This window comes from Schistocerca nitens, chromosome 12, assembly GCF_023898315.1.
Source record: "Schistocerca nitens isolate TAMUIC-IGC-003100 chromosome 12, iqSchNite1.1, whole genome shotgun sequence".
Classification (NCBI taxonomy): domain Eukaryota; kingdom Metazoa; phylum Arthropoda; class Insecta; order Orthoptera; family Acrididae; genus Schistocerca; species Schistocerca nitens.
Window position 1 is genome coordinate 13,577,008 of NC_064625.1, and position 22,099 is coordinate 13,599,106.

General features: G+C 44.9%; 1 protein-coding gene across 1 annotated transcript in view; it reads left to right on the top strand.

Moving 5' to 3' along the window:
- LOC126215316 (AF4/FMR2 family member lilli-like) overlaps nt 1-22,099 on the top strand; it is a 686,763-nt gene that overhangs the window by 199,504 nt on the left and 465,160 nt on the right. The gene's annotated exons all lie outside the window — the stretch shown is intronic.

Here is a 22,099-nt window from a genome sequence, read left to right on the forward strand (position 1 = left end):
CTGGTTTTGAGACATTGCTGGCAAAAGCCGTCATTGGACAGACGTGCCATTAGATTCCAAAGTGCTTATACCGCTTCTAGCAACGGCGTCATTCGTATCTCTCTCCGGAAACAGAAATACGAACGGATCTGTGCTTCTGTGTGGAGACTGACGCATTACAAACTGCACACTTCAGCCAAGTCTCTGCTCCCGGCTTGCGAGCAAACGGAATTCTCGATTCGCGTCCGGCACTGCACGGAAGCAGCTGCGACCCTGGGAGTCTGCGGCCGCTGTTTCGCGCCCCCTGTGCGGTCAGAATCTTCAGCTGAGGGACGCGCTTCGTCTGCACGACGGCCGGCAGTAGAGAGCACGTGGACGCCCCAGAACTGCCCGTCACAGCACTGCATCCTGCGATACACGCACAACAGCTCGGCACACGGGAATCCTTAACAGTTCCGTAACAGTTCCATTGGTTCGATCGCAGAGCTCTTTAGTGTCAGTGCAACTCTGTGCGCAGGATTTCTTAACTTCGATGCCAATCCTTATCAGTCACTTAGTGTTTCCGTCGAATAAACGGCGTTGCGTCTTCAAGTCACAGATATTTTGCCAATCTCGTAGGTTAATGATTAGGAGTTAACGTTCCGTGTCTATACTTCTTCAATTTGTATAGTTCTCTTTGAGTGTCGTGTTTGCAATAAATATTTTATTGTGCCCAGTCGTTCTACTTTCCGTGCTATTAGACTCCAAGTACCGAACTCTATTAAATTAGAGGAGAGTATTAACACAACTTGGAGAAGGAATCCCGATGCTATTCGCGGTTCCAGGTTGGCAGTGGCAGGGCTAATTTAATTCACGTCTTAGGGGGACGACACCGGGGCGAACAGGACACTGACAATCACTACACGTACACACGCCGTTGAGGATGGCTTTGGACACTATTATAGAACCGGCTCTTAGGACATATTGCACAATGATTCTACTGCCGCCAAACTACATATCATGTAAGGACTACGAACGCAAGCTGAGGAAAATCAGGGCTCGTACGGGAGCAAATGGGCAGTCGTTTCTCGCTCTGCCCATTTGCAAGTGAGAGCGGAAAGGGAATTACAGGCAGTGTACACGGTACCCTCCGCCATGAGCCGTATAGTGCCTCACGGAGTACGAGCTGTGAATATAATGTAACGGGACTGATGGCGTCACAGAGCAATGCACATGCACCAAAGATGAACGAGCAACAGCTGTGAAGCCTTGTCAGTATAATGTGGCATCCCTGCTGTTTGTTTTACCGGAGAAAGATAAGCGTAATAATAGGACAACGAATTGTGAGGTTTCACATGAAACTTCGAAAACCTGCTACTCAAACCGATCTTTTACTAAAAGAAGTGTATGGCGAAGACTGTTTATCACGCACGCGAGTTGCTCAGCGCTCAAGTGTTTCCCAAGATGGCCGAGAAGACGTTGCAAAGATGACTCACGTCCGGGACGACCTTCAACTTCAAAAACTGGTGGAAATGTCGAAAAAGTAGGCACTCTGATTCGATTTGACCGTCGGTTGAGTATTCGATGGACTGCTGAAACTGTAGGAATTTTGGCATAACCAGTTTAATGTGAGAAAAGTGCGTGCGAAAATGGTACCGAAAATTCTGGCGACCGTACGAAAAGAAGCCGTTGAAAAATTTTGTATTGACACTTTGAGTATCACTGAATACGATCCTAATTTCTTTGAAAGAATAACATGTGACAAATCGTGGTTTTTTTAAGTCCATGCATTGGAAGGGTGGGAAAAGCACGAATGAGCAAATCATGTAATATCTTCACTAGGTTGATGAAGGTCTATTAAACAACATTACTACCTTGAGTTTCTTACTCAACTCCGTCAGAAAATAATTTAAAAAAAGACGACTCCTACTGTGGAACAACATGCTCTGCATGAAGACAACGCACTGGCTCATCATACTGCCCTGCCTATGCAGAGGTTTCTAGCGTCCTTATTCGCCTGGCATAGCACGATGTGACTTCGATCTATCCCCGAAGGTCAAATCTGCATTAATAGGGACGATATTTCAGTGTAGTGAAGCAATGAAAGGAAAAACGGCACGCGTCATCAAAGAGCTCCCAGAGGAAGACTTCCAGCGCTGTTTCCATCAATGAAAAATTCACACGTAGTGTTGTAGGGATAGAGAGGGGGCGGGGGAACGGAGGCGTATATTGAATGTGATGATTACGTATGTGCAGACAGAGGAGACGAATGAAAACCTGCACCAAGTCCGGGATTCGAACTCAGGTCTCCTGCCGAATAGGCAAATGCGCTAACCACTACGCCACCACGAGACACTGGCTTTGCAGAACGGCATGGACCGCCCTAGCACGCCGCCTTCTTCGGTCTACACTCTCATTCGTGCATCAGCCCATACGGTATTCGCGCCTGAACACTAACAGCATTGCAGAGGTTCTGCACCTGTATTGGAGCAGCACCTCAGCATCGATATGCTGTTAGTTCAGGAGGAATACAGTGTGGGAAATGGGATCGACTCGGGAGGCGTGCTAGCGTAGCACGTGGGGTTGTGCTAAGCGTAATATTTCTGATCCGTTTCAGAGTTAAGCATTAAAAATGTCTGCTAGTGGAACTGATGTGAGGAGCAATATTATAGGGAAAGACGGGACGTTCTGATAGCGATAACGAAATGAATTAAAGTTTTACTCCAAAATCGGAGTGGCTGACTTTAAACGTTAGTCATTAGCGGGATGATGGCAGACGGCGTCTCGTTAATAATGGTTTGAGTCGCGATGGTGCTGTACCTAAAAAAGGGTCCAAAACACTTTAATGAGACTTCGAAAATTAATGCTGTGACAGATAAATACAGTCACGGACAAGATAGATAGATACAGTCATTTACCTCAAATAACCTTTCAGAGTTTGTGTTCCTTTGATCGGTTGGTAGGACACATTTTGAGGCATCAACGAATCAGGAATTTAGTACTGGAACGAAGTGTGAGCGGGAGTAAAAATCGTACAGGGACACCAAGAGGTGAATACGCTGAGCAGATTTAGAAGGATGTAGGTTGCAGTGGTTGTATTGTATTGTATTGTATGTTAACCGGGGACCTAGAAACGACGTAGAGGCTCCGTCCCCGCCGCAGCCGCAGTGGCCCACAACCCCACGACGACTACCGCAGTCCACTTCACCCCTCCGCCGCCCCACACCGAGCGCAGGGTTATTGTGCGATTCGGCCCCCGGTGGATCTCGCTTTACCAACCAACTGCGTGTGCATGTGGTGCGAAAGTTCTAAAGTGTTTAGTGGCCAAGGAACAATAAACTGTTCGTTCCAAGTGAAATATCAAGCGTGGACTACATTATTAAGTGATTTAATCAATGATAGTTAACCAACGACTGTTAAGCAGGGACAATTTAATCTGAATATCAAAATACCTACTTCATTAATTGAAAGGAGAACTTTTGAACATTTTTTTTTAACATTACGGCGTAGGTTCACTCAGACGTGATCAAAGAGTATCTGTGGATCTCGCTTCATACAGGTTCAACAACTCCATAGCAACGAGTCGACAACGTACGAGAAGACTGATAATTACAATGTTTCCTCGGAATTGGCGGTGTGTACGATGCGGATGAGATAAGATTTAACAAGTAGTGCATATCCGGGCAACGAATCATTCAATCTTAAATCAGAAGTAGCATCCATCGTACGAGTTGTCATTTCTGTCTCCCGTTCACCAACGGGGACCTACGTCATCGCGCATCGTGTCTCAGCTCCACTGCGACAGCTGTGGTAGCAGCAGCTCTACGGCGTCGACGATATCAGCACGCGGTTGGAGTGCGTGGGCGCCACACACTGTGTATGCTTTTCAAGTAAAATTATGTACAGATATAGTGGCGTTATTTTATAGTCACCTCGTATGTACCCTTTTGTGGGGATTTGTCAGCACCTGGCAGAGCGGCGTCCCCAGCTGCGCGCCCACTGCGCGTGACGTCACGCGGGACGCCGTCAGCTGGCGGCTGGAGCTGGAGCTGGAGGGAGCACAGTGGCCCAGTGTGGCATCGTTTGATGTGGCCGCCTCGCCACACGTGGGGGGAAGACGCAGCGCCGGCACAGCGCCCGACGCCCGATCAATATGGCGCCGGCCGACGCCGCCTCCGACGCACACACGCGGAGGCTGCGCGCTCGATACAGCGCCGCGACGCCGCCGCCGCCGGCGCCGCCCCCAGCGTCCACCGCCCCCGCGGGAGGTCCAGCTGAAGCCGCCGCTACTCCTTCCTGCAGAACTGGCTGGACGTACGAGCGCGACGCTTTCCTATTTAGGGTTCCGTGCCTCCCTGTACTTTCTTGTCCTCCTGTCTGTTTCTTGAGTCACCAGTCCTCTGACGGGTTTGATATGGTCCGTCACGAATTCCTTTCCTGTGCCCATCCCTTCATTTCAGAGTAGCACTTCTACCCTAAGCCCTCAATTATTTGCTGGATGTATTGCAATCTCTGCCTGGCTCTGCAATTTTTACCTTCTGCAGCTCCCTCTACTACGAGGGCTGTCAAGAAAGTAAGTTACGATCGGTCGTGAAACGGACACCACAGTGAAAACCCGATGAGACTTTGCACAAATGTGTTGGGTAGTGTCTCTAGTATGACTGTCGATCGCATCAAGACGCTCTTTTCAGTTGCGAGCGCACTGGGAGCGAGTGAAGGTGCCTAGAACCACGTCGTCTCCCGCCAGGTAGGAGGGTCCGCTGAGAGACTTCGCCTTAATGAATGCAGCCCACGTAACACAACTGACACGCACTTTCTTCTTCATGGAAATTCTCAGCCGCACACTGCAGGGGCAGTGAAGACGCTCCTGCAGCCTTTTCGATGGCAAGTGTTCGATCACCAACAACACAGTCCTAAGTGACTCGTCCTGAGTACCATCCCTGTTCACATGAAACGCTGGAGACCAAGACAACACTTGGGCGCAGGCTACGCGCTATAGACCAGCATAGAGAATTACCGAAAAGCACAGGCGGCTGCCTTCCATGACGATGGTGTAGGAAATTTGGTATAACGCTCCGACAAATGTCTAAGTCGAAGCGGCGACTATGTACAGAATTATGTGGTAAGTGTAGCTAACTCTTGCAAATAAAATGTTTCTGATTTTCTCTGTGGTTTCCATTTAACTACCGATCGTAACTTACTTTCTGGACAAGCCTCGTATGATAGGAAATGTTCCCTGATGTCTTAAGAGACGTCCTACCATCCTGTCCCTTCTTGTCAGTGTTCCCGATATGTCCCTAACCTCCCCGATTCTGCAGAGAACCTCCTCATCTGTTACCTTATCAGTCCACCTAATGTTCAATATTTTTCTGCAGTACGTCTCAAATGCATCCTCTCCCATAGCCCACGTTTCACTTACATACAATGCTCTCCTCCAAATGTACATTCTCAGAAACTTCTTCCCCAAATTATTGTTGTTGTGGTCTTCAGACATAAATACTCGTTTGATCCAGCTCTCTATGCTATTCTATACTGCACAAGCTTCTTCATCTACGAGTACCTACTTTAACCTACGTCTTTCTGAATCTGTTTAGTGTATTCATCTCTTGGTATCCCTCTACGATTTCTAAGCCCCATGCTCCCCTCCAGTACCAAATTGGTGATCCCTTGATGCCTCAGAATGTGTCCTATCAACCGATCCCTTCTTCTAGGCAGGGTGTAATACAAATTTTTCTTCCCCCCAATTCTATTCAGAACCTCCCCACATGATCTACGCATATAATGTTCAGCATTCCTCTGTAGCACCTCATTCCGAAATCTTATATTCTCTTCTTGTCTAAATTGTTTATCGTCCATGTTTCACTTCCATACATGGGTACACCCCATACAAATACTTTTGGAAAGTACTTCCTGACACTTAAATCTATATTCGACCATAGCAAATTTCTCTTCTGCAGAAACGCTTTTATTGTCATTGCCACTTTACAGTTTATAGCCTCTCTACTTCGACCATCATCAGTTATTTTGCTTCCCAAGTAGCAAAACTCACTGCTTTCAGTGTCTCATTTCATAACCTAATTGCCTGAGCATCAACTGATTTAATTCAACTACATTCCATTACCCTCGTTTTTCTTTTGTTGATGTTCATCTTATGTCCTCCGTGCAAGAGACTGTTCATTCCGTTCAACTGCCCTTCCGAGTCCTATGTTGTCTCTGACAGAATTACAGTATCAGCAAATCTAAGTTTTTATTTTTTCTCCTTGGACTTTAATAACTACTCGAAATTTTTCTTTGATTTCATGTACTGCTTGCTCAGTACACAGATCGAATAACATCTAGGTTAGGCTACAAACACGTCTCACTCCTTTCTCAACCTCTGCTTCCCTGTCGTGCCCATCGACTCTTGGAGCGGCCGTCGGTTTCTGTACGAATTGCAGTCTTTCGCTCCAAGTATTCTACCCTTGCCACCTTTAGAATTTGAAAGACGGTATTCCGGTCGACACTGTAAATAGCTTTAAGTCTACAAACGCTATAAGCGTAGGTTTCCCTTTCCTTAATCTATCTTCTATGAGAAGTCGCAGGCTCAGTATTGCCTCGCGTGTTCCAACATTTCTCCGGAATCCAAATTGATGTTCACCAAGGTTGGCTTCTACCAGTTTTTCCTTTCTTCTGTGAAGGATTCGTGTCAGTGTTTTGCAAGGTCCTATGTCTGATACTAGTAGACTTCTCTTGGCCATGAATGCCCGTGTTATCAGTGCTAGTCTGCTTCTGATGTCATCCCTGCTCCGTCTGCCATGGGTTATTTTACTGCATAGGTAGCATAATTTACTAACTTGATGTACTTCATCATCATCAAGTCTGATGTTAGGTTTCTCACTACTCCCATTTCTGCTATGTCTCATTTCTTTAGTCTTTCTTCGGTTTACTCTCAATCCGTATTCTGTACTCATGTTCTTGTTCATCCATTCAGCTGCTCATGTGCCACTTCTTCACTTTCACTCAGGATAGCAATGTCATCAGCGAATCCTATCGTTGATGTCCTTTGACCTTGAATTTCAATTCCACTCCTCAACCTTTGTTTTATTTCTGTCATTGCTCCTTCGATGTATTGGTTGAACAGAGGGGGCGAAAGACTACATTCCTGTCTTTCACCCTTTTTAATCCGAGCGCTTCGTTTTCGCTCTTCCACTCTTATTATTCCCTCTTGGCTCGTGTATATGTCGTATATAACCCGTCTCTTCCTATAGCTTGCCCGTATTTTCCTGAGAATTTTGAACATCCTGCACCATTTTACATTGTTATCAACCGCAACGTCAGAATTGTCCTTCTGTTGCCTTTACCTTTCCTAATGCCAAACCGATCGTCATCCGGCAGATCTTCCATTCTTGTGCACATCATTCTTGTAAGCTACGTGGATGTATGACGTTTTACGCTGGTTGTCCGATAATTCACGCACTTGCAGTCTTCGCAATTGTGTGGTGATATTTTTTCGAAAGTCTGTTGGCACATCGCCAATCGATACACCAACATGAATAGTCGTTTCATTGTCGCTACCCCCAATGATTTTATAAATTCTGATGGAATGTTATCTGTCCCTTCTGCCTTATTCGATATTACGTCTTCGAAAGCTCTCTTAAATTCTGATTCTAATACTGTATCCCCCATCTCTTCTAAAGCAACTTCTTTCTTCTCTCCCGTCGTTAGACAAGTGTTCCGGATTAAAGTAGTAGAATTTTGCTATTTGGGTAGGAAAAGAAATGATGATATCAGAGACGTAGGGGATATAAAATGTAGTCTGGCTACATGTAATACACGTAAGCAGAGCCGACGTCATGAAATTTAATTATTTTTTAAACTCTTAATTTTGTGAGAATATTGACCGAATTTGTGTTTTTGATGTTATAATCATTCATAGTAACAACAATACAAACCTTATTTCGAACAAAGGAAAATGGTCTTTTATGAACTCTTCCCATTTGGATGTGTCCTGGTGATTCTTCAGTAAAACCTAAACATTAAATCCAAAAGTAAAACCCCTCAATAATTCTAAAATAACAAATTCTAGCTGCAAACAAACCACACCGAACCAAACAGATGGCCATATCGACACATAAACACCTCTCGGTACAGTTGTCGGAAAATTGGCGGGAGGACCGATAGGTAACACGTTTCAGAAGCTTACAGAATAACAATTTCGGATAAAGGACCGAAAATGACGTCACTGCTGAAGATCACCTACAGCACCGATCGGTTTGAACGACACCGAGTAAGGCCCCAGGAGAGCGTTGTGCTGACACGGTGCCATTGGTCTAGGATGACACGACGCTTGGTCGGTCCTGACTGACCCATTTGTGGCCATAACGGCAGAGCTCGCCTTGACAGCTTTTTTTTCCCAATCCCAAATTTTTCTTCACTGCTTGCGCAATGATCAGATTAAATAACATTGGCAATAGGCGCTAGCCCTGTCTCACTGGTTTCCCAGCCACTGCTTCCCTTACATATCCCTTGACAATGGCACTCCTGTTTCTGTACAAGTTGTAAATATCCTTATGCCCCGCTGTATTTTATGCGTGCTGCCCTTCAGGATTTCAAAGAGCATATTCGAGTCAACATTCTAAAAAGCTTTCTCTGACTCCGCAAATGCTATAAACGTAGGTTTTCAACAGGACTTTATTAGGTCTCTCTCTTGTCTGTCTGTGTCTTTTTGGCACAAATTTTGTAATTGATTTTAAGCTCTCTTCTTGACCATCCGCAGACTTGAAACTTCCACATAGTTCAGAACTGGATGACAATGCAGTATTAACTCGCTTTATGGGCCTGCACAGAGGTGCTGTGCACTTCGGCTCTTACAGATTCTCATTTTCCAACGCCGTTTACTGCTCGGTTAAGACTTTATTATGGCGTTAACTATTAATTTTCTTACGGTTTCAAGTCAGCAATGGCGTATACTTTCCTGGTTAAATGACCTGTACATCATGTGAAGTAGTTAAATAGGTATGTAACTTCCTGGCAGATTAAAACTTCGTGCCGGGCCAAGACTCGAACTCGGGACCTTTGCCTTTCACGAGCAAGTGCCGTTAGTAGAGCACATGGCCGGGAAAGGCAAAGGTCCCGAGTTTTGGTCCGGCACGCAGTTTTAATCTACCAGGAAGTTTCACATCAGTGTACACTCCACTGCAGAGTGAATATTATTATAATTAAATATATATTTTTCCAGTGTGAAGGTGGTCCATCATCAAAACCAGCAGTGAATAAATGTATTGTAAGATAGTGTAGTGTGTAGCATGCATTTCTCCAAGCATATCAATTATTTTCGCGCAAATAATCATTTGAATAAATATTTTTTAACACAAGTTTTTAAAAAAGGCTAAGAAGTAAAAAATAATTCCTTTTGGCCCCAAAAGATTCCCAACCCCAAACACAGTCATGAAAATTTTACCTTCGGAATTTTTAATAACTATGACAAAACATGTGAAATTTGAAATGCAAAACCTTTGGCACATGCAACAGATAACAGTAACAGGAGTAGAGAGTAGCTCTCGTTCATAAAAATGACAGAACAGTCCATACGATTTGCAGCCCAATGAAATTGTGACACTTTATGAAATATTCACGTATAAACTATCTACTTCACGCGCTCAACGCTTTTCGTTTTAAAATTTACAGTTACTCTTATAGCAATTAAAAATTCACAAGCACAAATTTTCAGGACCATCTGTTTGTGGTCTGCGAATCTTACGGGCTAGGAGAAATCATTTTATAGATTTTAGTCCGTTTTAAAAAGGTGTTTTGATTAAAATATTTTTATTTAAGTAATTATTTGCAACTTTAACCAGTAGTCTAACAAGGCGGTACATAGGGCTCCCGTATTCAATGAATGGCTGATGCACTCCTGTGAAGTCCTATATCGGTCCTTCGCGCTGAACCGACAGCCAATTATCACGCTATCTAAAATCCGGTTCTGCGATGGAGATAAGGGCAGAGATAGCTCCACCCACTGCTGAAGGGCGCGCGCATGCGCGAAACCGTTAGGCGCAGTCACGAGAGAAGATGCAAATCGACGGCAAGGATCTCGACTTACACGCCCCCAAACACGTCCGCCCACCGCCGCCGCTGAGGCCGTACTCGAGTATCACATGGCTGGCAGTCTCTCGGATCTTCTCAGCACATTTCATTGGAAGAACGATTTCAGATTTCGAATCGTGTCGACAACGACAGTCTGTGGAAAATTTAGACCAATCACTTGCACACGAACTCATCCACGAGCACTACAAACTAGCTTTTTTACGCACAGTGCAGCCACATTGTCCCTTTCGTGACCAGTGGACAAACTTCGACATACAAATTTATTTCGCAGAGTTCACAAGGATACGGAAGTCGCACATCATCTTGCGTTTGATGCACTGGGCGACAATTATTGAACTATACGAAATAAAAGCGTCATAACCTCTGAACGGATTGCGCCAGGACGTTCAAACTGCACGGTTTGCCGCGCCACGTGATGACAGTATGTGCATGCATGGTTCCGTCTAGCGACGAAGCCCACTTTCATTTGGATGAGTTCGTCAATAAGCAAAATTGGCTCATTTGCGGGACTCTGAATCCGCATTTAGCGATCGAGAAGTCTCTTCACCCTCAACTGTGGCGTGCACTTTTTAGTCAGGGAATGATCTGTGCAATACTACTTGGTCGCATGGCTGTAACGGATCGTGCAGCCACGTCTCGATCCCTGAGTCAACAGTAAGCGCGCACTTTTTGGACCAAGCGTCAGTGCGGAACTGAGTCGAACGCGTTTCGAAAGTCGACAAACATGGAATCAACCTGGGAGCCGGTATCTAGGGCCTATTGTATATCATGCACAAAGAGGGCCAGCTGTGTCTCGCATGACCGCTGTTTCCTAAAGCCGTGCTGGTTTCTGCTGATGACCTTCTCAGAGTCTAGTAAGATCATCATGTCTGAACACAAAATATGTTCAAAGATTCTACCACAAATAGAGGTCAGTCAGATTGGCCGGTAATTATGCGCATCCGATTTTCTACCCTTTTTATAGATTGCTGTGACCTGGGTCTTCTTCCAGTGCCGTGCAAGTTTCCGCTGTTCCAATGATCTCTGATGGATAAGAATGGTGCTTTATTTGTAGCGAAGTCGACATATAATCTTACGGGGATACCGTCTGGGCCAGATGCCTTCCTGACGTCTAAGGATCTTAACTGTTTCACAATCCCAGATACACTAAACACTATGTCAGCCATTCTTGCGTTTGTTCGATAATTGCGTTCAGTGTAGTTCGAAATTATTGTACTGCAAGTCAGAAGTCTGTGATGTTTCTCCCTCGTGTTCCCCTTCGAGTGAAGATTGTAAATAACACGTAAACGACAACAAAATAGACGGGAAAGGAAACTAATTACGCGCGCTTCGCATTTACAGGGCCTCAACAGGAAAATCCAATGGTTAACCAGCCTTCCCCCACTCCCACCCCCTCCCCCTCTACCCCTCTCTCCCGCGGGCCCAGCGACGAACTAATTGCTTTTCTTCGCAGGGCGGGCGATATTAATTACGGCGGTGAATCAGTCTGCGCTGAATTTTCGCGGTGCTGTTTCCCTGGTCCACGCAGCGCCACCCGCTACCTCTGTGCAGGCGTTCGCTTTCGGCCGTTGCCGACCCACGACCCTCGACCCGCGAGCACGACCGGCCGCGCTTTTTGTATCCGCGAACGCTCCGCGGCGCATTTCCAATTAACTCTGACGGGACGTGGGAGAGAATTGTGCAGTCGAGCCGTGGGATGGCGGAGCCACGTCAGATCGTGGTGCGTGCCGCCGGCTGCGCTATGCTGGCTGCCCTCAGGAACGCAGTACACAGGGCGACAGCAGGCGAAACTGTGTGTGTGTGTGTGTGTACAGCGCACAGCTGCTCCCGTTCCCAGCTGGAATTCCAGCGGCAATTTTGTACGACGCCCGCGACATGTGAAATTACACGGCGCCGTGTGACCATTCCCACTGCGGAACAGGCTGTTGAAAGAGGCGTCGTATTTTGCCATAACACTGTCACTATGTACATTAAATGTACTCTCAATTGCGAATTAGTACATCCTCCAGCTGTAGAATGCAATGACGAGAATGAAAATTTTTACCCAAACGGGACTCGAACCCGGATTCCACGCTTATCGCGAGCGGCCGTCTTACTATTCGGGTATCCGTGCACGACTCGCGGCCACACGCAAACTTCGACATGTCGTCAACCACATGTCTACGACCTCTACTCCTACCTCCATTGTGTATGTTCCTGTACAGGTCAGACGTTCTACTTGAAGTCGCTTGCCCGGTATCAGCACAGAAGTACGACATCGCAGTGCCTATGGCAGTTAAAAGGGTCGAGGGGCATGAAAGGGAAGCAGTGGCTGGGAAGGGAGTGAGACGGGGTTGTAGCCTCCCCCCAATGTTATTCAATGTGTATATTGAGCAAGCAGTAAAGGAAACAAAAGAAATATTCGGAGTTGGAATTAAAATCCATGGAGAAGAAATAAAAACTTTGAGGTTCGCCGATGACATTGTAATTCTGTCAGAGACAGCAAAGGACTTGGAAGAGCAGTTGAACGGAATGGACAGTGTCTTGAGAGGAGGATATAAGATGAACATTAACAAAAGCAAAAAGAGGGTAATGGAATGTAGTCAAAGTAAATCGGGTGATGCTGAGGGAATTAGATTAGGAAATGGGACGCTTAAAGTAGTAAAGGAGTTTTGCTATTTGGGGAGCAAAATAACTGATGATGGTCGAAGTAGAGAGGATATAAAATGTAGACTGGCAATGGCAAGGAAAGCGTTTCTGAAGAAGAGAAATTTGTTAACATCGAGTATAGATTTAAGTGTCAGGAAGTCATTTCTGAAAGTATTCGTATGAAGTGTAGCCATGTATGGAAGTGAAACATGGACGATAACTAGTTTGGACAAGAAGAGAATAGAAGCTTTCGAAATGTGGTGCTACAGAAGAATGTTGAAGATTACATGGGTAGATCACATAACTAATGAGGAGGTATTGAATAGGATTGCGGAGAAGAGAAGTTTGTGGCACAACTTGACTAGAAGAAGGAATCGATTGGTAGGACATGTTCTGAGGCATCAAGCGATCACCAATTTAGTATTGGAGGGCAGCGTGGAGGGTAAAAATCCTAGAGGGAGACCAAGAGATGAATACACCAAGCAGATTCAGAAGGATGTAGGTTGCAGTAGGTACTGGGAGATGAAGAAGCTTGCACAGGATAGTGTACCATGGAGAGCTGCATCAAACCAATCTTAGGACTGAAGGCCACAACAACAACATATTATTCTGATTACGATGCAAAGTTCCTTCGGGCATGCATGCATGTAAACACAAGCACTGCGATGTCGTGTATCCTGTAACTGTCACTATGTAGTTGTTTTAAGGAGACCATAAGACAGAAAAATTCGTATTTCGGTTTTTTTAATGTTAAAATAGACTAAAGGGGAAAAAATGTCAACACCGGGAAGGAGTTGCGCGAAATAAACGAAAGTTGGCAGGCGCGTTTCCATATCTGAAAGAGGACGTCTATTCACATTACGGCAAGAAAGGAAGAATGAATTGATTGCTGGTGTTGGTAACCATCATCCTCCATTACCTCCTCTGCATTGCTGCAGATGACGTGTCACTGAGCACATTTGTTCTGTGCATGCAGTACACGTGAGGCGTCCGGTTGTTTCCACTGCACTGTGTGGAATACGAAGGTTCTGTTATAGTTCACTAACCTGCTGTCTTAAAGCTGATGTCCCCAGCGCAGGAAACAGCACGCAGGTCGTAGGTTCTGTATCTTGAGGTTGAAACTGACTTTTAGCGAGGTTCTGTTCTGAAATAATGTATCACTTCTTTGGGACGCCACTCGCGTATTTTAATATAGCCACACGAGAAGACTACATGATCTTAATACAACACCTTCTGATACAGCAAAGTACATGATAGAAAATGTTTACGAAAATGTATCTTTACACTATTTGTGGCACGTGTCTGTGCCTCATGACTACCGGAGTGAATCTTTTAATACTGAATACTGGAAAACACATCCTGCCACAGACAACATGACTGTACATCTCTACTGCCTAATACAGAGTGACGAACAGGAACTTAAATAAAAATTGGAAACACATCCTACGGCAGACAACATGTCCGTTCTTCTCGACTGCCTAATCCAGAGTGACGAACAGCCCGAAACACTTCGCGCGCCATACCAGAAAAGGCGTGACCCAAACGCTTCCGAAGTGCTTCGTCTGCAATGTCGTCAGTCTTTTGTTTCTGATTTAAATTGCTTTTAATATTTCTAAAATGACTGATTGATAGTCATCTGTAGAGAGATATTTATATTAAAAAGTTAAGGAATGGTACCGTATCTAACATCTGTCACAGGTACCTCACACCACATTTCGTCATCTATACACTTCTTGCATCTCCACTGCTCTGGGAACAGCTTCTTGGAGCCTAATATGATGGGTAACTAAGCCAGAAATAGTACAATATTTCGCGCTAGTCGCATATACTGTGGTATGCAATGAAAACCTCGTAACTCAATTTGTGTGTGAAAACCTGGTAATTGCAGTAACTAATAACCCGAGCATCAAAGAGAGATTTGAAAGTGCGCGCATTTCCCTGATCTGCCTGTGGATGGTCTTCTATAAAGTTACACGGGCAGCAACTTCACCCGCGTCACTTTATTTTTGAAGAAATCACTCTCGCCTATCTGTAAAACTTAACAAAATGGCAGGCAATGAAAAATTCTTGACCATGTGCCGCTAGCAGCACCACTATGACGTTTCAAATCAGATTCGCTTTGAACAGACGCTGTGAGCGTTAGTTTCCTTTGCAATTGGACATGGTGAGTTGACATTAGTCAAGAATGGCTTTAAGGCGAGAAAGACGCCACTGTCAACGGCTCACTGAATAGTGTCCTGTAGAAGGTCTGCGAGAAGCTGGGTGTTACTTCTGTGATACTGCAGAAATACTTCGTAGTAGTGTAGCCAGTGTAGATGATCGACGGCGGCGATGGACACGTCAGACTACGATCGCAAGAAGACCGGGCTCCGGACGGCCACGTAGCGCTACCGAGAGGGAAGACCACCGTGTTTGGCGAATGGCTGTGGGGCATCGTACTGCATCTGCAGCAGCAGTTGCCACCAATTGACACAGAGAACTGTTACAAATCGATTACTACAATGACAGCTCCGAGCCACACGCCCTATAGCGTGCATTCCACTGACCTCGAACCACCGCCGTTTGTAAGTTCAATGGAGTCAAGCGAGAGCCCACTGGAGGGCAGGCTGGGGGTCTGTTGTGATTTCTGATGAAAGCTGGCTCAGCGTGCATGAACAGCATTCCAAACAGCGTTTTCCAACAGGATAACGCTGGCCCACACCTACATCTACAACTACATTTGCACCAAACAAACCGAACTCTTAAGGAAGGTATAATGAAATCTCGGAGCGAAGGAAGAATTTTCGGACTCAATAGGTAACTCCTCTCCTTCTTTCATCAAGCTTCGTCTCTTTGTCTAAGTTCCATTGTCAAATCGTTCTATTTCCTCCAAGAATTCCTCTCCTCCTCATTGTTTATGAGCGACACAACATTGATCACGTATTTTCTAAAGCAGATGGTGGTTAGTCGTATTTACTCTTGTATATGTGGTAATAGCATATATACACCAAAGTGTAGAGTATAATTATTAGAAATTTAAGGTTTTCATTTGACTCACCCTCGTACTACCTCTGGCCTGGCGCGTTTCCGGCTGTGCTGTGTGCGAGGAGTTGGTCGGATGGCATGGAATAGCGAGGAAACCTCGGCGGTGCATAGTTTGGCCGGGGCCGCTGGCGGCGTCCACGTGCGGTCAGAGTGTGTGGTGCTGTTCCCATTGCTACAAGGTCCGTGGCTCGCCGATCCTGGACGCGAAAGTTAAGTTAGATCTGTTCTGCCAGCAAGTCACGACTGTTCGCATTGTGTCGTTTGGAGTTCGTTGTCAGCTGTTGAGATATTCCCGCGAGCAACAACGTGTGGCAAATTTTAGCCACCCTCCAGAGGACTTTACTTGGTTGTTTGAATTAAATTGCACCAGCCGAATCTTCTGCCTGTGGCCGTTAACGTTCCGGTTACCTGCCCTGGCCGTTGACGTAAATTCAGGCAATGTATTTTCCTCATCGTGTTGTCGCTGTCCAGCACGGTGTGTAGTTTCACAGCTCAATGTATAAATGGTTGTGGGCGCCAATACTTTCTACGTTGTTCCATTGAACTCCCTGTTGTGTGCTGTTCGGGTGAAGCGGAGGTTATCTTGCCTGTGTGTCCGTTGACTGTCTGTCTGTTGGGTTGTCGTCTGATCGACAATGGTTGGCCCGACTGCCTGTCTCACCTGAGCGAGCGTTAGTGTTTGAATTCCAGGCCGACCCTCGGAACTTCTCAGAGCCCTTGGGTGTACTGCCTTTTCTTATTTGTTCTTGTTGTTTGTACTTATATGGCTTCTACCGATTTTTAAATTAAGGTTATTTTTCCCTTAAGGCGTAAGATTGTTTGGGCCTTCAGTATAATTTAAAGAACTGTTTTAAGGTAAGGCCTTTCGCCTTTTAAAAATTTATTTTGGTTTGAGGCTTACGTTATTGGCTTTCAGCCTAGTGGTCTTGCCCGTAAGGCATGAGATTGTATGGCGGATTCAACCGGTAATTAAGTTCGAAAATTAATGCTGTGGTTTTTTTTTTTAATTTTCTTGACGTAATGTTTGGTCAAATAAATAAAGTTGTATGTTCTAGTGCAACTGACACCCGCTTATTTTGGCCCCTTTCCACAATTTAAACTACCTGTCCTGTCCTGCAGGTTTAGCAGGGCGTCTGTCGGTGCATTCTGTTTTTAGGCTTCCATGCCTCGAGAGATAAAAACGGAATCCTTACGGTAACTCTTTGTTAGTCTATGTTAAGACCACTTTTTCCTAGGAACGGGCGGAGATACAAAGTTGAAATTTGTGACTAAGGTCTAGGAAGCTTCCAACTAACTGCAATCAAAAGATACAGACATTTGTCACATATTTTGCTACTCCGAAACTCTAGTCATTGACATTTGGCAGGAAGCAAGTTTCCACAGTACAAGTAAAGGACAAAATTCGAAAATAGTTTATTTGCAATTATATCGCACAAAAGTATTTTTTAATTTATTATGTCTCTCCATCTGTTAAAATGCTATTTTCTCAGGAACGGGTGGATGTACCAGATCTCTTGGCAGTGTAAAAAATTTAAGGTTCTACATCGATGCAATCAAAATATCCGGCCATTTACGTCAAATTTTTTGTATCTTCCCATTGTCGCTATCGATAACAGGAAAAAAGACGTAGAAATTCTCGATTCCATGGTTGGGTGATCTACGTATGTATGTAAGTAACCAAGTTTTATGTACATGTACAGACCGAAGCGACGTATGGAAATTTGTACCAAGGACGTGATTTGAACCCGGAATTCCTGGTAGTAAGCCGGAGGTCGGGTTTGAATCCCCGTGTTTTACAAACTTCCATATGCATATGTACATCATAGATGTTCGAGATTTAATAATTAACTTTGTACGGAACGCTTGGTGCATCTGTGCTGCGTACACTTATCTTTTTTCTCTACATTCTGGATGATGATGATGTGGCTGGGGTGGTTGCTGCTGTTTTCCTATTGCTGAAAATGGTTGTGTGTGCCACAGATGGACAGCCATAAGGTACCGGCCATTAGCGTCCTACTGCATCCTGGTGCCATGCCTTCTTTCTCACAGGAGGGTAAAGCTGGCGCAGCGAAATATTCTCTTGTCCGCATCAGTGTCATGGGGCAGCACGACAGCAAAGAATATGTATTAATCGCTGTCGGAACAGAATTAGAGACAGTAGTATTTCGGTAATCATAAAGGGGGACATCGTGATCTTCCGCATAATTTTCACTACTTGCGACTTTAATATTGTTCTTAGGACAGTCTGTCGTGAGCGCTATTGGGTTAGTACGCATGCGTCAAAGATGAACGACCAGTAGCCGTGAAAGTCGAGTGCAGCACGTGTGGTGTCGACAGCAGAATCACTGTGGCTCTAACCTTAGTTTACGTAGGAGGTGTCATTTTGTTTTACCGGAAGAATAAATGGCGAGAAAATTGGAAAAACTGCTACTGAAACGTATCTTGCAGATGATCAACGGGTATTCATTGGACAAATATATCATACTAGAACTGACATGTGATTATATTTTCACGCAGTTTGGGTGCATAGATCCTGAGAAATCAGTACCCAGAACAACTACATCTGTCCGTAACAACGGCCTTGATACGCCTGGGCATTGGGTTAAACAGAGCTTGGATGGCGTGTACAGGTACAGCTGCCCATGCAGCTTCAACACGATACCACACCTCATCAAGACTAGTGACTGGCGTATTGTGACGAGCCAGTTGCTCGGCCACCACTGACGAGACGTTTTCAATTGGTGAGAGAACTGGAGAATGTGCTGGCCAGGGCAGCACTCGAACATTTTCTGTATCCAGAAAGACTCGTACAGGACCTGCAACATGCGGTCGTGCATTATCCTGCTGAAACCTAGGGTTTTGCAGGGATCTAATGAAGGGTACAGCCACGGGTCGTAACACATCTGAAATGAAATGTAACGTCCACTGTTCAAAGTGCCGTCAATGCGAACAAGAGGTGACCGAGACATGTAACCAATGGCACCCCATACCATCACGCCGGGTGATACGCCAGTATGGCGATGACGAGTACACGCTTCCAATGTGCGTTCATCGCGATGTCGCCAAACACGGATGCGACCGTCGTGATGCTGTAAACAGAACCTGGAATCATCTGAAAAAATGACGTTTTGCCATTCGTGCACCCAGGTTCGTCGTTGAGTACGCCGTCGCAGGCGCTCCCGTCTGTGATGCAGCGTCAAGGGTAACCGCAGCCACGGTCTCCGAGCTGATAGTCCATGCTGCTGCAAACGACGTCGAACTGTTCGTGCAGTGCATGTTGTCTTGCAAACGTCCCCATCTGTTGACTCAGGGATCGAGACGTGGCTGCACGATCTGTTACAGCCATGCGGATAAGATGCCTGTCATCTCGTCTGCTAGTGATACGAGGCCGTTGGGATCCAGCACGGCGTTCCGTTTTACCCTCCTGAATCCACCGATTCCATATTCTATTAACAGTCATTGGATCTCGACGAAAGCGAGCAGCAATGTCGCGATACGATAAACCGCAATCGCGATAGGCTGCAATCCGACCTTTATCAAAGTGATGGTACGCATTTCTCCTCCTTACACGAGGCATCAACAACGTTTCACCAGGCAACGCCCGTCAACTGCTGTTTGTGTATTAGAAATCGGTTGTAAACTTTCCTCATGTCAGCACGTTGTAGGTGTCGCCACCGGTGCCAACCCTGTGTGAATGCTCTGAAAAGCTAATAATTTGCATATCACAGCATCTTCTTCTTGTGGGTTAAATTTCGCGTATGTAGCACGTCATCTTCGTGGTGTAGCAATTTTAATGTCCGGTAGTGTACGTCACTTCATCAAGCAAATCTTAATAAAATGTTTAACAAAACCAAATGAAAAGAAAACCAATCTTGAAATGATTTTAGAAAATCATTACTCTGCAAATGGCTATTCTGGCTGCCTTGTTACAAAAGCAATTACCCTTGGACATACATCAGCAAGGTAGGGATATTACAGCTTTCATTGCAACTGCTTGTTTCACACTTTCCCATGACATAGTTACGTAATGTTTAATATAAGATAAAACTGAATTTTTACGTATGTCCCACATATACACGCTCACTCACTCCTTTATTCACACAACAAAACAAATAGTTATTAAATAAATATTAATCCATTCTGAATTCTATGTTACGGAAATGAAGAATAGTGAACATTTTTAATTATAAAAAATCTAAATAAATTGTTCTGCCATTTAGTGAACTTCAGTAATAATTCCAAATGATACTAAAAGACAAACTGCTACGATTCCTAACTGACTTTAATCTTATAAGTTCGGTTTTTTGGTGTTTTAGGTAATTGTCTCTAAAACTGAAAGTATCTCAGCTAGATAGCTGAGATTTTGATGCAACCTTCCTTTTAATATCAAAGGGCTGTATATTGACTTTTAACAAAATTGAATAATATTTAATACTGTTTATTTAGATTCTTAGGGGCTTGAATATTCTCTCAAACTAACACAGGTTGCGCTTCCCACACACAGCCATGCCCGAGGGAGGACTCGAACCTCCGCCGGGACCAGCCGCACAGTCCATGACTGCAGCGCCCGAGACCGCTCGGCTAATCCCGCGCGTAGCTAAGGTCTCAGCGGCTGTATATTGCCACCGCCAACGGCTGCAAAGCTACGAGCCCGTACTTCAAACGTAGCTTACTGCCATAAAATTGCTACTGCTTATTGACTCGTGATGTTACGCCAGGGATTCCAATATTTTCGAGTATGTTTCAATTTCAGTAATATAAGCGTGGCGTAGTCATGCAGGAGTCAGGTGACCATTATTATTATCGGTAGGTCTGTGTTCAGGCTTCCTGGGTCGCAATGGTAAAACGCAAACACCAGGCAAGGAATGACTTCACTGCTCATGTGAAGCGTTTAGGAATTTATCCGTCATCAGACTATTCCGTGAAGGTTTGTTTCACATACAACCTGAAACGCCATATCTACGTGCAGTAATGGCTCCTGGACATCTGATGATGGATAAATTCCGAAACGCGTTATAATAGCAATAAAGTTATTCCTTGCCTGATGTTTGGTTTTTACCACTGTGACCCGGCCAGCCTGAATGCAGTACTAATGATTTTAATCTCAAGCCGGACGTCGGATAAAGAATGACGAGAGAAACACTTTCTTCCTGTCATGCAACAACAAATTAACAATTTTACAGATTTATTTGTACTGCGAAAAGTTGCTTCTTACCAATTTTCATGATTTACACTAACGGTAGGCACCTTATACTCTCATTTGAGTGAGTTTCCGAATATCAAAATGCGTGACATAAATGGGCGTATCTTGTGACTGCATTGCCTTAGAAGTTTCAATTTTTTGCACGTCAAGAGATCCTAGACCTTAGTGACTTAAGTTTCACCTTGATACGTCCACCCGGTCCCGAGAAAAATGGTTTCGAACAGTCAGATAGACAGAGACAGACGGCCAACATAGTGGTCCGTTTTTACCGATTCACGTAGGGAATCCTGAAAACGACCCGAATTGAAGGAAAGGTCTTGAGTTCTGCATCCAGGAAACTCGCCGACCCACAATGCATTGTCTGTGTAGTGCAGCATCCCAGAGTTGGACGGACCACCTCTTTCGCCTGACCTAGCGCCGTGTGTCTTTAGAAAAGGATAAAAGGTCAATTCCGTATTAAAAGGAACGAGATACCAGTGAAAGGGAAAACGCCACAAGTCATCAGAAACATCACAGGAGAAGACATGCAGCACTGTCTCCGTCAATCATTGCACCTCTTTATGATACACTTAGTAATTCAAGAGTGTTTCCATTTTTAAAATAATTTTGCATGTATGTAATGAATAATGTCACAGCGATATACGTACACTTTCATGTTCGTCTAAAACAACACAGCAAGGGCCCAGCACACCTGGTTTGATTAATTTTCCTTGTATTGCCATGTACTGTAACGAACCGTTCATTGCTGCCTTTGTTCCGATTGAGATCGCATCTGAAAGCACTTCTCTACTTACGAATGGTTCAAATGGCTCTGAGCACTATGGGACTTAACTACTTTGGTCATCAGTCCCCTAGAACTTAGAACTACTTAAACCTAACTAACCTAAGGACATCACACACATCCACGCCCGAGGCAGGATTCGAACCTGCGACCGTAACAGTCGCGTGGTTCCGGACTGCGCGCCTAGAACCGCTAGACCACCGCGGCCGGCCTACTTACGAATGTAAGTTTCTGGTTCTGACTGGAGTAATAATAATTACGAAGCGTTATTTAAATTTTTCTACACAAAATTTTCCACATTCTCATTAGCCTGAAGAATTAAATATGGCCACTGTGATTGCGCCTGTGGAAACCAATGTGCATTTGCATAATATAGATAACTGATTTTCATAGTAAATAGCAATTTTTTGTAACTGCCA